The sequence below is a fragment of the Balearica regulorum genome, chromosome 13 (assembly GCF_011004875.1).
Source record: "Balearica regulorum gibbericeps isolate bBalReg1 chromosome 13, bBalReg1.pri, whole genome shotgun sequence".
NCBI lineage: Eukaryota > Metazoa > Chordata > Aves > Gruiformes > Gruidae > Balearica > Balearica regulorum.
In genome coordinates this window covers 18562072-18577639 of record NC_046196.1, presented here as the reverse complement: position 1 = coordinate 18577639, position 15568 = coordinate 18562072, and the positions used below count along the sequence as shown (strand labels likewise).

General features: G+C 41.5%; 1 long non-coding RNA gene across 1 annotated transcript in view; it reads left to right on the top strand.

Moving 5' to 3' along the window:
* The first annotated feature begins 3043 nt into the window (after nucleotides 1–3043).
* Nucleotides 3044–15568, top strand: part of LOC142603708 (uncharacterized) — an 82979-nt gene continuing 70454 nt past the window's right edge. The window contains exon 1 of the long non-coding RNA XR_012837605.1: nucleotides 3044–3143. This is a non-coding gene — a long non-coding RNA (uncharacterized LOC142603708). The remainder of the gene's footprint in view (nucleotides 3144–15568) is intronic.

The following is a 15568-nucleotide window of genomic DNA, read 5'->3' as shown; positions in this document are numbered from 1 at the left end:
AAAAGTGCTGCATTTTATTTCTGGCTGTATTTTCAGAAACTGTGTAGTTGTTTCTGATTAAATCATCCCCGAAATTTGCGTCTGCAAAAAGATTATGCTTTAAAAACTGCAGGCCCTGAAGTAACTAGACTTTCCGAGCCTGTTACCTGACAGAAGTGATGAGTGCCTGTAAAACAGTAGTATGTATCTGCAGGGTTTTTCCTAGCAAAGTGTTTATGTATATATGTAGCTTTAAGTAGCTGAGCAGGCCCTTTAGCATCTCTTTACGTGCTTAAAATGACACCCATGCTTACGGGCTTTTTGAATCAAAATATTAATGTTGTTTCCATGATGTGAAGAGTCAGTCAAAATTCTTTTTGTTCTGATTGCAAGTTAAAATGCCTCATTCTTTTCGTTTTTGAATGGAGGAGGTAAATATACTTGTTGGAAAGAGCCTGGAGAAATTCTTCCCAAGCCTTTTCCTCCTGAAATCCCTCTGCTTTGCTGCGCCGTGCGATCCCGGATGCCAGCCGAAGGGGCTGTGACAGCGACTCTTAAACTGCCACACATGGCACTCAGACTAAATGAAGTACCGTACATCTTTGTCCTGTCAGATGCTTTCCTTCAGAAACGTGTCACTGGATCAAAGTCAAATATGTACTCTTAAGAAGGTGGGTTTTTTTTTTTCCCCCCGAATAGAACACCGTATCGTATTAAGGAGCACTGTAAGTTAAGTGATGATGACAGAGTTTAGCAGTTCATACCCTTAGAGCAGCCTCGTGAATAAAGGCAAGCTTTGGGACCTCTCCTACTGTACATGCCTGATCTTATACCTGTCAAATATGTTATGTTAGGAGTGTCTGCAATTGGCCATGCCTCGCTGCTATTAAGCGAGGCTAACCTAAGGAGATGATACGTTTTGTATCTGTTTCAGAAGATTTAAATCTTCTCACTGGCGAGGAAGCTTACTGAGGCAAAAATGGATTTACTAGCGGGTATCAGAGAGGTAAAGTAAACGAACAGGTCTGCACATTCTTCTTAGCAGCCACTGGTCATTGTCTTTTTTTAAAAATATACATCGTGAGCGGGTATCTTCACTTATTTTACTTTTCCACTGGCCACCGTATTGCTTTCATCTTCACCTGCCAATTTGCCAAGGTCAGTCTAAAAATTAATCCAAGTCGGTGTTATCACCATCTTGAACAATACTAACGAATTTTCCACTAGCGAGATGCCTACCAAAATATTACTGGTGAATGTTTTCTACATCACAAGACACTCTGGAGAGAGATATGTATTCATCTCCATGGAAACATGAGGTTCATTTTAAGTAGTTTTGAGTTTATTATTAAACCAGCCTCAGTCACGGCTGATGGTTCTGTTGTGCAACTCGCTTTTTTTAACTGAAGGCATTTTGGAGGTAATCATGGCTGGTTTTAAATCCTGAACTGAATGCGACACTTGGCTCTTTTGAAAAATTTTTAATATCTAGAAGCAGCATCCTACTTGTTGAGCTCACTCCTTTCATTACAAGAGAGGACTCTCTACGTACGGCTGATTTACTTCTCAAGCGTTTTGCCAGTTGCATTTCCCACTGGATATGTGAAAGTATGGATCTTGCCAGTGAAAAATAAGATAATTTCTCCATAATTTCTGGAGCTGAAGCAATGAGCTGTGTCTTAAAAGATGGATGAAAGTTTATGCGCACAAGCCTGCACTTTTAGCCATTGATAATGCCATAATGATTGACTCTAACATGATTTCACCAAAATCATGGGGGAGGTTAAGTTGAAGTTCAGGGATACTACGGGCCGGTCTGATCATCGATACTATGGGAATAACTCTTAGCAAAGCCAGATTGTTCTTTTTTTTTGCTGCAGATTATCCCCTGTAGGAGCTTTAACTGGGTACGTGAGGAATGCCTTCTGGTCAAGTAACAGGCAGTTGTGCTAAAAGTGGTGGATGGGGGTGTCTGTCTGTCTGTGGTGTTACAGAGTTGAAGTCACAGGAAAACATGGAGAAGAAACATTTGAATTTAATAATCAAAAGTTATGGGGACTTTTTTTTAACTGAAAAGCCATCTTGGTGTTTATAGCAGTGGAATATGAAGAAACAGAAAAGTAGATGTGGGACTTGATAATGAGAGGCAGTCTCAGTAAATAGCTTTAAAATATTCAGATTCCTTTTAACGATCCCTTAGCGTAACTCCTAGAAGTTGAAGGAGAGATTTCCATGCAGCCACAGCTCCTCGATGGTTACACTGCTCGCTCACTGCTGACATCAGACGAATTCAGAACAGGAACCTTCAAGGTGAAAGCCTTCGTGCTCTTCTCCCTAATCTTTTAATCCATTCATATTCTTTGACCTCCGGTATTAGACCTCCCTTATTAAATCCACCTGGGCATGGTAGATTGCTTTCCTCCCCAGAAGAAAAGAGAAGAGCTATTTATGAAAGTAAAGGTGAAGAGGACTGGTAAAAGAAAATGAGTTCTGTATGTGAAACTCTGTAGAAGTTTCTTGGAGGACCTGGGGCTTCTATTTTGGGGTTTTGAGCGGTCACTTCTGCTTGCAAAGTTGTATTTTCATTTTCAAATATTTTGTTTTGTCTGTTTCTTTGTTGCGGCTATTGATGTTAGCAGCAAGGTCTCCTACAGGCTGAATAGTAATTTTTCCCTTTTGGGGTTTTGCTACCTTGGGGCTCCGGGATTATTTCAGTAGAAAATTTAATTTCAGCAAGAACAAATAGCTGTTGAGAGAGGGGCCTCACCGAGAGGGGCCCATCCTTCGCCAGGTAGAGTTGTCCGTGATTACTGGCTGTCTTGATTTGATGTGACTAACCAGCCGGAAAAAGCATTATGCAAACAATAGATTTGGAAAAATTCATGAAGTAGATGCTGTCTTCAGAACGGACTCACGAGTGGCTTTTCCCTGGATGGAGAGTTGAATAACGGCACTGCATGGGGACAGACGTTACACAGAAATACAAGTTTGTTAATTTTTGATTTGAGATTACTTATTCTAGTCAATAATAAGCTGAGACTTTGGTAGATGCAGGACTGTCTGTAACACTTCTCATTCTGTTTGCGGTAACACAAGACTACGTATCAATTTTTGCGTGCGTTTTCCCTCTTAAGATGTTGAGATCCCTGCCTAAGGTGACGCTGGTAGGTTTTTGAATGACCTCCTTTATTCTTTAAAAGGATCAAGGGAAATCGTATATGCTATGTTTAAGTGTCCTTTTCCTCTCCGGCGTTGTTTAGCCCGTGCACGTTTCATACAACTGCTTTCTCTCTAGCAGGATAAGGACAAGTGTGAGGTGCCTCCCCTCCAGGTCATACTCAAGATGGTAGCGTTCCTCATCTTCCTCTGAGTGAGCTGTCAGAGATCTCCCCTTCTGCTTGAGAGATTCCATGCGTCTCGCACGGCAGTCGGGATCCCACCCTGCCCTTTGGCCCCCCAGACCCGACAGCCGCTCTAGTGCTTGTTGACCCCTCACACTGACGGTTGTTTCATGGGGTGGAAAATTGTTTCTTCCTCTTAGTTATGAAGCGCTTCTGGACGGCGCGTTGGGCCAACAGCATTGAGCAATGACAACTCTAAAAGAGGCAGAGACAAGGAGAGGTAAAATTTTGGCTGCTGGAGGCAGCTGCCTTGCCCGCAGGCTTAAACAGCGAGGGCACGGGAGACAGGCTGTGCTGTACAGACGGACGTTGTACTACAGTCAAAGGTGTAATTACAGGCTGACAAACAACACCGCATCCAGTTTCATGCCTCGTCCTTAGAGGATGAGGAGCGTGTACTTTCCCATCGGTGTATTTATGGTGAGTGGTAGAAACAGCTAGTCAGCTAAAGCTTGAGCAGATGATGGTATGGGTCATAGGAATGCCTGATGTCAGAATATTGCTTACCTCATGCATCTGTAAACGACACGGGAGATTTCTAGGAAATGAAAAGCATAGGAATAAACAAGTAGTAAGTATGTGGCTGGCACTCCTAATGGAGAGAGCAAATCTGCATCAAAAAAGGGCTTTTCTGCTTGTTTAGACAACACCACTTAACCCTGAACAAATATTTAGATACATTATATTCAGTGGTACTTCTTTTGTTTAATGAATGGAGCGATTTGCATATCTATTTTAGCGAAGCTCGGGATTGTCTTCTGTGGAAACGTCCCCTTCTGCCACGAGTGAAATGCCTTTGTCCTAGACACCAGCGGTACAGAACTGCTGTTTGCCACAGGGTCCCTTCCCTGAAATTTTCCAGTGCAAGTTTGTAGTCTCCTCTATAAAGCTCGTTGCCAATAAATCCTTATTTCTTTTGATAAACAGAAGTCGTAGCACTGCACGTCTCCGTATTTTGGACTTGGCCGGTAATCTGCCTTGCACTTCTCCCACCCTCGCCCCTCCCTTCTGCAACTGTCGGGTTATATTTAAATGCCAAAACAACAGAATTAGTTTTGCACATCAACGCTGACTTATAAGGCTATTTGAAGTTAAAGCTCTTTGCCAGTTTCCATTTTCTTCACAGTGTTCCCTTCCGCTTTGGGTTTGAAGAAGGAGGCGGGGGGGGGGCGAAAAAGTTATTTAACAAAACTTGATCTGTTTGAAACTGTGAAGTCCAAGCTGTCCTTCCTGTGCTACCGCAGACAGCATGAGAAATGAAGGCTGAAGGGCTCGGCCAATTTCAGGAAAAAAATGCCCCAAAAAGGTCAGGAAGAAATGGGAGCCTTTTCATTTTGTGCTCCCCGGGTGATATTCAATAACTCTTTTGGTCTTTATACTGTAGGACGTAGGCTCATTTGCTCAATTTGGGGTGACAGCAGCGTGTTTTGTCAGAACATAGCTGGAGTTTTAAATGAGGACGGCATTCTGAGGCAGTAGGAAACATCCTTTATCTTAGCAACAGGAGGGCATGGAAATGCAAGGTTTTTTGGCAGCGGTAGTATAAATCTAGTGTTTTGGAGGGGCTGACCCAGGCCGTGTGGAAGGAGCGCTCAGCTTTCCTTTGACGGTGTGATTTCCTGCCCCACGGTAGAGAACTTGTCTGGACGGGGTCCTGAAGAAAGCCTACATCAATTACTCGAAAGGAAATCAGCTCTGTCTCTGAATGCTTGGCAGCAGGAATATTCATTGTTGAGGGGGTTATAAATATATATATGTACACACGCACACAACCCTAACAAACTGTCTTGCATTTTCAAGCGTTAGTTGTTACGGTGACACCCGTTACCGCTTGTGCTTAAACTCCTGCCAGAGTTACCTTTGTGTAGGGCTCTTTCAAGGGCTCTTATAACTTTTCCTAAAAAAATAATTCTTGGACTTCAACAGAAAATACAAGGTCTTAGTCTGGAAGGGCTTCTTTTCAGTTAAAATAAACTCTTTTCTTTTAAGCTTTTGCATTGTCAGAAATAAATAAGAACAAATCTGTTCTCAACTGAGAATGTTAATTTTTTTTTTTTTCCCCCCAGTTCACTGAGGGTCAAGTATATTCTAATTTATTTCCCCTTGATTTTTTTTCTCTTTCAAGTTACTGCCATGAATGTAAGCATCTTTGGATAGTTTAGAAAATATAAAAATGACGAAGCGATATCTTTTTGTAAAGCTGCTGCTGTGTAGTAACTCTTAAGCAGCTGTTACATCTTTTGTGTCAATAATCCTTAAATTAAAGAGTCATTAAGCACTCAGTTACATGATAGATCGTAATGGCTCAGTGTAAACCCATTGTGTAAAGCTGTAGAGAGAGGCCTTTTGTTTGCGTAAAGCATAATTCTGAGCCAGAGGAGTGCCTAAATATGTATGTATATGGTAGTTTCTAATGCTTCTTAATGACTCGTTAGAATTTATGTTTTTTTAAAAAATGATACATCTCTGCTTTTTCTTCTTTTCTAATTAAGTAAAAAAAAAAATGCACATTTTTAAAGCTTTTCATGGTTCTTTTGACCCTTTCAAGCTTTTGGATCATAGTTCTACAACTTTTTTTTTTTTTTACTTTTTACTTTTTTTTTTACTTTTAAAATTTTTTTTACTTTTTTTTATAGTGCCTAGCACAGGAGGGGCTTGAACCTGGCTGTAATACTTTGTTGATTATATTGCCATGCAAATTGAACACACTGCACCATAAAAAGAAATAACCCTGTGAGGAGGAAGGAGTAGAGCAGGCAGTGCTCAACGCGGGACGTTTTGCTGGGAAATGACCTCTGAAACGGCGGCAGACCTTGACCCGCGCGCTGGGGAGACGTGTCCCGTTCCTCCCGCCAGCACGGTGGGGTGGGGACTCCTCGCCGTGGAGCCCCCTCGGTGGGGGGACGGGAAGAGGGGGCAAACGCCCAAACAAGCACGTTGCAATGTGCCGCGTAGATCAGCGCTCGTACACCCGAGCCCCGCGCCGGCAGCCCGTCCCGCATCCGCTCCCGCCGGCAGCGAGCCTCCCTTGGCAGCGGGTGAGCTGCGGCCGGGCCGGGCGAGGTGAAGCAGGGCTGCGGGAACCCGCCGGCTGCCTGCCTGCCCCACCGACTGGCCTCATTTCCGCACGCTCCCTCCCCTCTCCATCCTCTCGCACGTATTTCAAAACTGTCCCAGACCGTATACGCCTTGGAGAGAGATTAATTTCCAATGTAACACCCACAGAGAAATTCACGTCCAAAATATGTTCTTCTGGTGCCAAAAGAAGAACAATAAATGACTGGGAAGAAAGGAAAATAAATTTCCAGACTAGACAAAACCCACCTCCTGTCCTCCCCCAAGCAAAACCACATTGCCGTTGCTGTTTGGTTCCTGCAGATATTAGGGAAAGAAAATGTCAATGTGGAGCGGGTCGCAGCGAAGTGCGGAGGCTGACGCTGGAGCGGGGAAACGATGCCTTGCTCTTTCGTGGTGGTTTTTGTGAGTGCTCTGAAGACACTTTGTAAAGGCAGGGGGTCTGTGCCTCAAGCAGAGAAGAGCAGCGAATGGCCTAAGGTTTAAATTCAAGTTTTGGTGGTGGTCTTAGGAGCAGAAGACAGGCTGTAGCAGAAGCCCATTTTAACTCGTGGTGGGGGAAGGCACGGAGCTCAGCACCAGGACGGTGTGTAGGAGTGGCCTGGCTCCTGGGAATGGCAGGGTCTTCCCGGCTTCCCCATTGCCGTGGTGGTCCCTGCTCCGGGGGCTTCCCCAGCATCCCCTCCCACGGGGGCAGCTCCTCGGGAGGACGGGCAGCGGGAACACAGCGCTGCTGTACTGCAGGAGCTGTCGGAGGAGAACCGCCCCACTTTGCAGAAGAAAATGGAGTGCGTCTGAAATTGGTTTTACTCTTTGAATTATTGTATGAAAAGGGATGGCTCCTGGCCTCCTCCACTTTAAAATTCAGGATTCAGGGAGAAGAAACCCGGAAGAAGCCTCTGCAGGTCTCGCAGTGGCAGAGCCAGGAATGAGAGCCAATCCTCCTGGCTCCCAGGTCCCGGGTTCTCCCTGCTTGCTCCTTTCCCAGCGCACAGCCCACTGCTCCACCCGTGCTGCTTACACAGAATTCTCAGCAGTGAATCCAAAACTTCTTTTTGGCCAGAATTATTTAATGATAGCTAGCTGTAATATTTGCATTTTGCAAATCTGTCCATGGTCATGGTAGACTCACCATGCTTTTAACCGGTGGTTGGGATTTTATTCCTCCCCCCCCACCCAGACAAAGAAATGTTGGCTCTAGACCAGCATCTGTTTTAAGTTAGTTTTTGACCTAGTAAAAAAACTTCATTCATTACATGGACAAATTGCTGATATCCAAATATTTTATTTGATTAATTGACTGAAGGCAAACTTTTTCTTCAAAATACTGCAGTTTTTCTTTAAAAGGAACACTACAAATGCAAGTGGATTTTGAGTAATCAAAATGTATTTTAGCCAAACAGAGTTTCCATGCTTTTTATTAATATATTTATCACATGCAGAGTATAGCTTACAGAGACTCTCTCTAATAGTAATTCATATAAATATGAATTTTATTTCATGTAACAGCTCTAAGGTAGCCACTTTTCTTGCCATTTGAAGCGCTCCCCATTAGACACTTAATTTCCGCTTTGTTTTTCGATCAGAGTTGCTGTGACTCTTTGAAAAGCATGAAATCTCTAAATTACGGAATCCGAGCACTCTGCTTTCAGCCCCCGACGCCGGGGAAAACTATCTGAATACACAAAATTAGAAAAACCATACGCAGAATAGTAGTTTAAAATGCACAGCTGTCGACATCGAGCGTTTTGTAAGAGGAAGAAGGTAGGAAACACTGAGTTAACCCAAGAGCTGCAGATGGATTGGCTCTCCCTGGGCATTGTCTGCAGGCTGTTGTGCAGGGATTCATTTGCATGGCAGCACAAAGGTCTTCTGTTGGAGACCCTGCTCAGCATCTCCCCAGGCTTTGCCTTTAAAGGGGCCTTCCTGGCCACGGTGGTAAAGTTTTCCCGGCGCCGCCTCTTCGGAACCGACAGAAATCGGGGGGTTTCCACGGGATGCTGCAGCACGAAGCGGGGGTTCAGTTAGAATGAAGCTGGTGGAAGATACCGGGGGCTCTTACTTTAAGGAGTTATTCAAAGAAAAGCTGAATTGGAGCAACAGTGGTTGTTTAGAAGAATAAAGTTATTGGGGGTATTCGGGTTGCCAGCTTTTTATTTATGCTGTATGACATGATGGAAATGGCATCGGTGAACATCAAGTATCAGAATATGTAATTTTGTATGCTAATTATAGCCCGAGTTTTCCCACCAACGCTGAGGAAATGCATTATTTATCAGTTATTCTGCTTCAGAAGTCATAAAGCACCTTTAAAAACAAACAACTGAATAAACCCGATTACAAATGTCTGAGATTCTGATATATTATAATTAAACTATTAGTGGAAGTATCAACTATATTTTGTCATAAATCTTATCCTCTAATAATAATTAATTATAGTTCATTTTTCTTCTTCCTGCCTATTTCAGTGATATTCTGTGGCTTGGATAGCAAAAGGGGTTCTGCAAGGACTAAATCTGGGCCCTGGAACTACCTTCTGCAAATCTTAGGGTAGAAATTGGTAGGGACACTCAGCTCTGCCTTTCTCCTTGTTTTTGCAGAGACTCCAACTTCTGTTCCAATCGCCAAAGGTTTGTCAGCATTTCCAAAGGGCTGTTTTCAGAGATTTACACCTTGTTGTAGGCTGAAACTTGGCAAACAGGATTGCATGCCTGAAGGGATTTACTGTTCAACATGTCTGAATATTAACATGATTAAGCAAAAATTGGATTATTTTATTAACCATAACTTGATTAAAGAGCGATTAGTCATTTTTATGTTTGAGAATAACAGCCTTCTGCATTTGGTGCAGCAGAAAGGAGGTTTTGCTGCTCAGGGTTTTTTTGCTTTTGTTTTGAGCGTAGTTTCCAGCAGTGCATCCTGCATGCAGGGAACAAAACTAGAGCTGAGATTAGAACGTGACACACATATTTTTTAATGCATATTTTACCCCACCCAAATGAAACCGATCCAAGGAGATTTTTCATATTTTCAAGTCGTAAGACTTGCCTAATATAGATAGATGTTCCAAAAAAGGAAAAGCATTTACACGAGAGAAGCATTTTGCTCAGCTTCTAGATGTTTATGCAAATACACGTAAACATCCAGAGCAGTGACTTTTCCAAGTGCAATATTGGAGCTAGCTTGAGAAAGGAGCACAGGCTGCTGGTCTGAGCGCTGCACCAGGAAGGCTTTGCACTAACTAGTGTTAATTATACTTAGTACTTGCAGCAATTTACGGTGTATTAGTGAGGAACAGAAAAATACTGGTGTTCTCTTTAAGAGGGTTTTTGGTTTTTTTTAATTGATGGCAAGATTTGCTCTATCGTAGTCTCTTTTGCAAAAGATATTTGTGGACTGCACGGCTCCCAGCTCCAGTGAAGCTGAGGGATGTTTTGCCCTTAGGTTGAAGAGTACCAAACCTGTGCACCTTCTGTTGTCGTCAGGGCTGGGAGACAGAGGTTAATAGAGATCTTCAGAGCCATAGCAAAGCAACAATGAGTAAATACAAAACTCAAAAGGCATTTATTCCCTTAAAATATGAAGTAAAAACATATGAAGTAAAGCCTAGTGAAACTATTGTTACAGTGGTTAGAACCAGCCTAATTTAAAATCCCAATTTCAAGAAATAAACAATGAAGCTAAGTAATTTAATAAAAGTAACTGCTGAGAAAGACACAGTATTGATAAATTTTTATCATTACATGTGCCATTGAATTTTAATTAGAATTTAGCTATCTTACATAGTAATTAACTCAAATGAGAATTCTACACAAACTGCTCTAGAAAAGGAGTGTTCATATATGCTAACGACTACTATGCGTGATTAAACATTGAGAAAATAAACTCCAAATGTATGCTAATAAATGGCAAAATTTACTGTGTAGAATTAATATCTAAGAGAGGAACGGAGAGATGTTTCAAAGCACGTATATATTGTATAAGTCAGCACATTATGTCTCGAAACTCGGGGCCCCGCAAACCGTGCCACCGCGGGCAGTCGCTCCCTTCGTCTGAGCAGCTCCACTCGGGTAACGGAGGTACCGGCACCACCGCCTTCCTGCCCCGAGTTTGGAAAGCTGGGCTCTTAAGAAATTACTTGACCTCGGAAAATACAATTTTATTGTGCGTTTCCCACTTACATATTGTATATAATATTTTGTCAGATAGTGTACATAATTCACTCCAAAAGATCTCTGGTCTTATTCTTTGATTCTATGATTCTTATTCCTGAATCTTTGGTGTGTTTCAGATGGATTCCTAGAAAGGTAAAGCTAGAACTAATTTATTCACATCCTGGTTTATTATTATAGATGGCACTGTTAATTAAACAGTGATTATTTAGCCACGTTGGTCTAGAGCTGCCATCAGACCTCATTTTGTCCTTTTTTTTTTGGTTGGTTTGTGGTGGGTTTTTTGTTTGCTGCAGGCTCTCACTAGCAATGGGCAAGTCTGATGGGGAAGAGAATTGTACCCACAAATCTGCTCAATTCTTGCTGAGGGAGAACCAAATTTTAGTCTGGTCAACAGGCAGAAAAAAGTTGCTGTGCAGCTCTATCATATATTTGCTGGAAGACAGAGTTTTGTGAAGCAAAGCAAGGGTGGAATGACTGTTTTCTGATGTATGTTGGACAAGAAAAATTAATCTGTGCACGGTACTTGTTTTGGCTGTGCTTCAGAAGGCATCTCTTGTGATGTCACCTGTAAATAGCCGAGAACTTTGACATCGGCTCTGTGTGAGGCTGTTTAAACAAGTGCCTCATTTATAGAATCCTGCTGCCTGCAAAATGGCTCCAATGGTGTTATCCCCACGCCTGAGGGGAAACTTAAATAATGAAACCCCAAAGAGTCTCTAACTGGAGAGAAGGAGCACAGGAGGAAGGAGGAGAGAAGGGAAAGCTAATCTATAACAGCACAACCTCACCCCGTCTTCTGACTGTAGAGGATGCGGTAGTTAGGAAAACAGAGCATAAAGCCATAGAGATACAATACTGTTAAATAAATTCTGTTCCTGCTTGAAACTGAGCACACGATTCTTTGCTGCTGGACATCTTCAGCATTCTGAAAGCAACTGAAATGTTTGATCTTGCTTTGTTAATTATTTGTAATGAGATTCTTATAGATTGTGAAGATCTGAAGAGGCTACGTTATGCAATACTGAGGCCCTGCGTCATGCTTGCACCTCTAGTATATGTCTGTCCTCGTAATGTGTACGTATACGCGTGCATAGTTACAGTCATTTGATGTGATTTGGAAAATTTGGTGCTGTAGTTCAGATTCCTATTTATAATTCTAGAGAGCATAAAATCCATCAATATACGTTTGCTATGAGATACTCCATTGCGCAGTTGTGAGTTTGGGCCCAGAGGAGATGATGCGGAAATGATTTTAAATGTGTTTTCTTAAATCTATCCTTTCAGCGTAATGGAATCTTTTTATTTCAGTCAGTGGTTGCAGTTTGTACGTGAACGTAAATTCCCCACGGCCTAAAGCCGTGCTAGTCGCTGGGGTTGCAAGTCATACCCCACCAGTGCCTTCACCACACTGCGTGTTCGTAACTCTCGTTCGGTACTGGTAGTCTGGAATACTTGATGGTGTCCGCAGGTTATTGTTGCTCTTCAAAATAAGAGTTTTCCCAAAATACCTCATGAGCAAGAACATACTGGACGAGTTTATGCATCCTATTGTTGTTTGAGCATTCTGATGTTAACCACCAGACAGGACACTCTTTTCCTCACTGAGATGATCGCTGTGGTTATGGAGTGCAGTAATAACCGTTTAAGGCAATAGAATTAGCCTTATGTCAGAAATATTAACCCGGTTTGATTGCCCTGCAAACCAGCCCTGCTGATTCAGCTACATTTGCTGTCATGTTGTGGAAGAGGACTTCTGAGGACTATGTGGAGAAAAAAAGAGCCGGGCAGGAATTGCAGCTACTGACTGCAGCGTGTCAGCACATCCTATGGTCTTTTGGGGTAGATGAAGGAAAATTAGCACCAGGCAGTTTGCTGGAGGTGTGTGGAAAACTGAAGAGTGAGATCCTGAGTGCTCCATGTGGACCTTCGGGAATGCAGGACGCTTATTATCCAATTGTCTCTGTTGTGAAAGTTTCCTTTCTCAAGAAAACAATTAATATTATTTTCCAGCTGCTCCATGCCTCAGGAGGAAGCTTCTTGGTAACGTTTTGTAAGCTCTCTGGGATTTCTGGCCTCACAAATGTAAAGTATTAGTAAGGTTAAATAAAAGTCGGTTGGGGAGATGCAGTGAATGTGGCCAGCCGGTCTCTTCTGCATCAGGTCTAGCACGAGCTGATGCTAGTTGAAGGGAAGGTGCTCGTGGTCTGGTACAGTGCATCCTGCTTGCACAAGTGATTTTTATTTTTTTTTCCCTCATGCCAGCTGCATTGTGAAATAGGTGATGATTAGCTGTTTGCTGTTATCCTGTTCTTGGTCCTCTTACAGGGATCAGAGTATTTTCCTGTTCTGTACCCTTCGTTAAGGAACAAGGCTAAAGCTAGAACTGTATTTGGACGATTACCTGACCCACAGTTATGGGAAATTATGTTCTTTGGGGCAGCCAAAACCGGTGGCTTTGACTAGAAGCAGCACACTTAGCAGAGAGACTGGTTTTCTATTAGAAGACGATCTAAATTTGAAGTTTCTGAAGGGAGTCACTGTCTCTGTGTGTGCTGTCATATGCCAGTACATGGCACTGGGTGTGCTTCTGCTTCTTTTCTTGCCTGTCAAAGTATTCCTTTGGAGCCGTCCTGCTCAGTTATTCACCCTTAAGGCGTGCAGCCATCATTTCTCAGTTAACATGCACATTTAAGTTGGTAGTTATACTTGAAATTTGAGACAACTCAAAATAGAGATGATTGAGCAATATAGGTATAGAGCTTTGTAATCATAAAACGGTTTAAACTGATTTTCTGAAATCAGGGTCATCAGATGTGAAGGTTTTTTAAAAGAGATACTTATAAATACACATATAAAAATATACACATATAAATTTTAGTCCAAGACCAGTGCCTTTTGTTTTCATTTGCTATTGTAAAAGCTCTGCATGCAGCTCATGTACATTCATCCCGATGAACTTTAGGTGCTTAGCTCAGGCGTTGGCAGTCGCGCAGCCAGAGCAGCCCGGAGCTCAGCGCAGACTCGTTATCCAAATTGCAGACAGACACTGCAGCCTGTCTTCAGCTCTGGGCTGTTATCGGTATCATTGAGTTTAAAGCTAGCTTGAGTAGATCTGCTGTCCCTTTGCACAAACTCTGCTGTAGAAACACTTTTAAACAATCTTTTTCATAATATGGAGAAAGGTATTTGTTGTGTGCGACTAAGAACAGTATCTTTTTTTGACCTTGTACATTATAACACGTACTTTCCTTAGCACCACCTTTATTATTTAACAAAGTCTTAGTTCACTTAATTTGTTAAGGAGATTGTGGAAGGAAAAAAAAAAAGGGCCTTCCTTATTTTGTTGTACAAAGTTTGTCCTTTGGGATAAGGTTTTGATTATCTAGTATAGGCAGCTCACCAGTCTTACTTAAAATTATATATTTTAGATCAGCATGTTCAAAATAGCGCTTTACAGATAGGATTAAATGTTAAAACCATCTTTTTTTATAAATTAAACACAGGTCCATGGAAATTTTACTCACATTTCTGTTGTTCTTAGTCCAATTTCTGATTGACTTCATCAGTGGTTTTTGACAAAGACTTAAAACAAAGATTAACACCAAATTCCTAAATGTGGCAACCAACTATTGTTAAAGATGAATTTTTTTGTTATTATGGAACACATTCTGCTGTCATCTGTGCTTTTGTTAACCTAAAACGATATCTCTTCAAATTTTAATTTATTGATATGCTAAAAAGGCGTTTATTTGCCTTAATTTCCCTCATGATGGAGACAAAACGTTTACCAGTGCAAGACCTAGTACCCTGTTTTCTTAAGCTTTGTGCTCTGTAAGCAATAGAATACAAGTGTGTACTTGCCAAATAGTTTCGAAAGGACAGTTTACAAGCATCAGGTCAAGTAATCAAAATGTTATAGTTTATTTTTGCTACAAATGTAAATATATAAAGTACCTTTAATTGTGGTGTTTGAAATTAAAGTAACCCAACACCATCTTCTCTGGATATTATTGTCTGAACATTTTGAGTAAAGCTATAACAATATTTATTTTTGTTTTATGTGATGAACAACAGCCTTAAAACTAATTCTGGTGAATTAAGAGTTGTATTTCTGGGGAACTAACTACCACTATTTGACTGCTGTTGTAAAAATTTATTAGGCAATACATCTGACCTCAAATTGGAAATTTGTGTTGGAACCAGTTTAGGAAATCATTATAGCTCTGTTGTTAATTTTATATTTGTCTAATAAAACACAGCAGGAACTACATGACATGCGCTAATGCAACTGATGCTAGCTGCTAGACATGTTTTTAACTACCGTTTCCTACCTCGTGCAGGCACAGGACCGGAGGAAACTAAATGGAACTTAGCAATAGGGATTACATTTCTTTTTTGCTGGCAAACTGCTATTCCATAGTTTGTGGCTACTTCTAAGGAGGAGATCAATGTTAATATTGTCAAATATGCATTTGTATATATTTGTAAAGAAAAATATGCATTACTATGATGTTAAAGATACAAATGGGGCGCGTATATTACATTGCTTTCCAGAGTATATTAGGAGCATCATTAAGTTCATAATTATGTTACCTGACCAGATGACTATTCTGTCTTGTTTTCAGGAACGAGTATGTTAAAAATGGGATAAAGATTGGCTAATGTGAATGCAGTTACAGAAATAGAAATTACAGCGTCCAAAGCGAGAGGAAAACTTGAAGGCTGAGTATCATCCATGTCAAAAAAAACCTATGCCAAAACACAGAATGAATTGGTCTATCATATTGGAGACCTCGTGACATAGGTTTCCTAGTTATATCACATGGAGAGAGAGCTAGTATAACTACAGAATAAGAAAGATAGTATTGGCATTTAAAAATATAGGAGAGGAGTAGAAGAGATTTGAGAAATCACAGGGTTTTGAATAGGAACTCAATA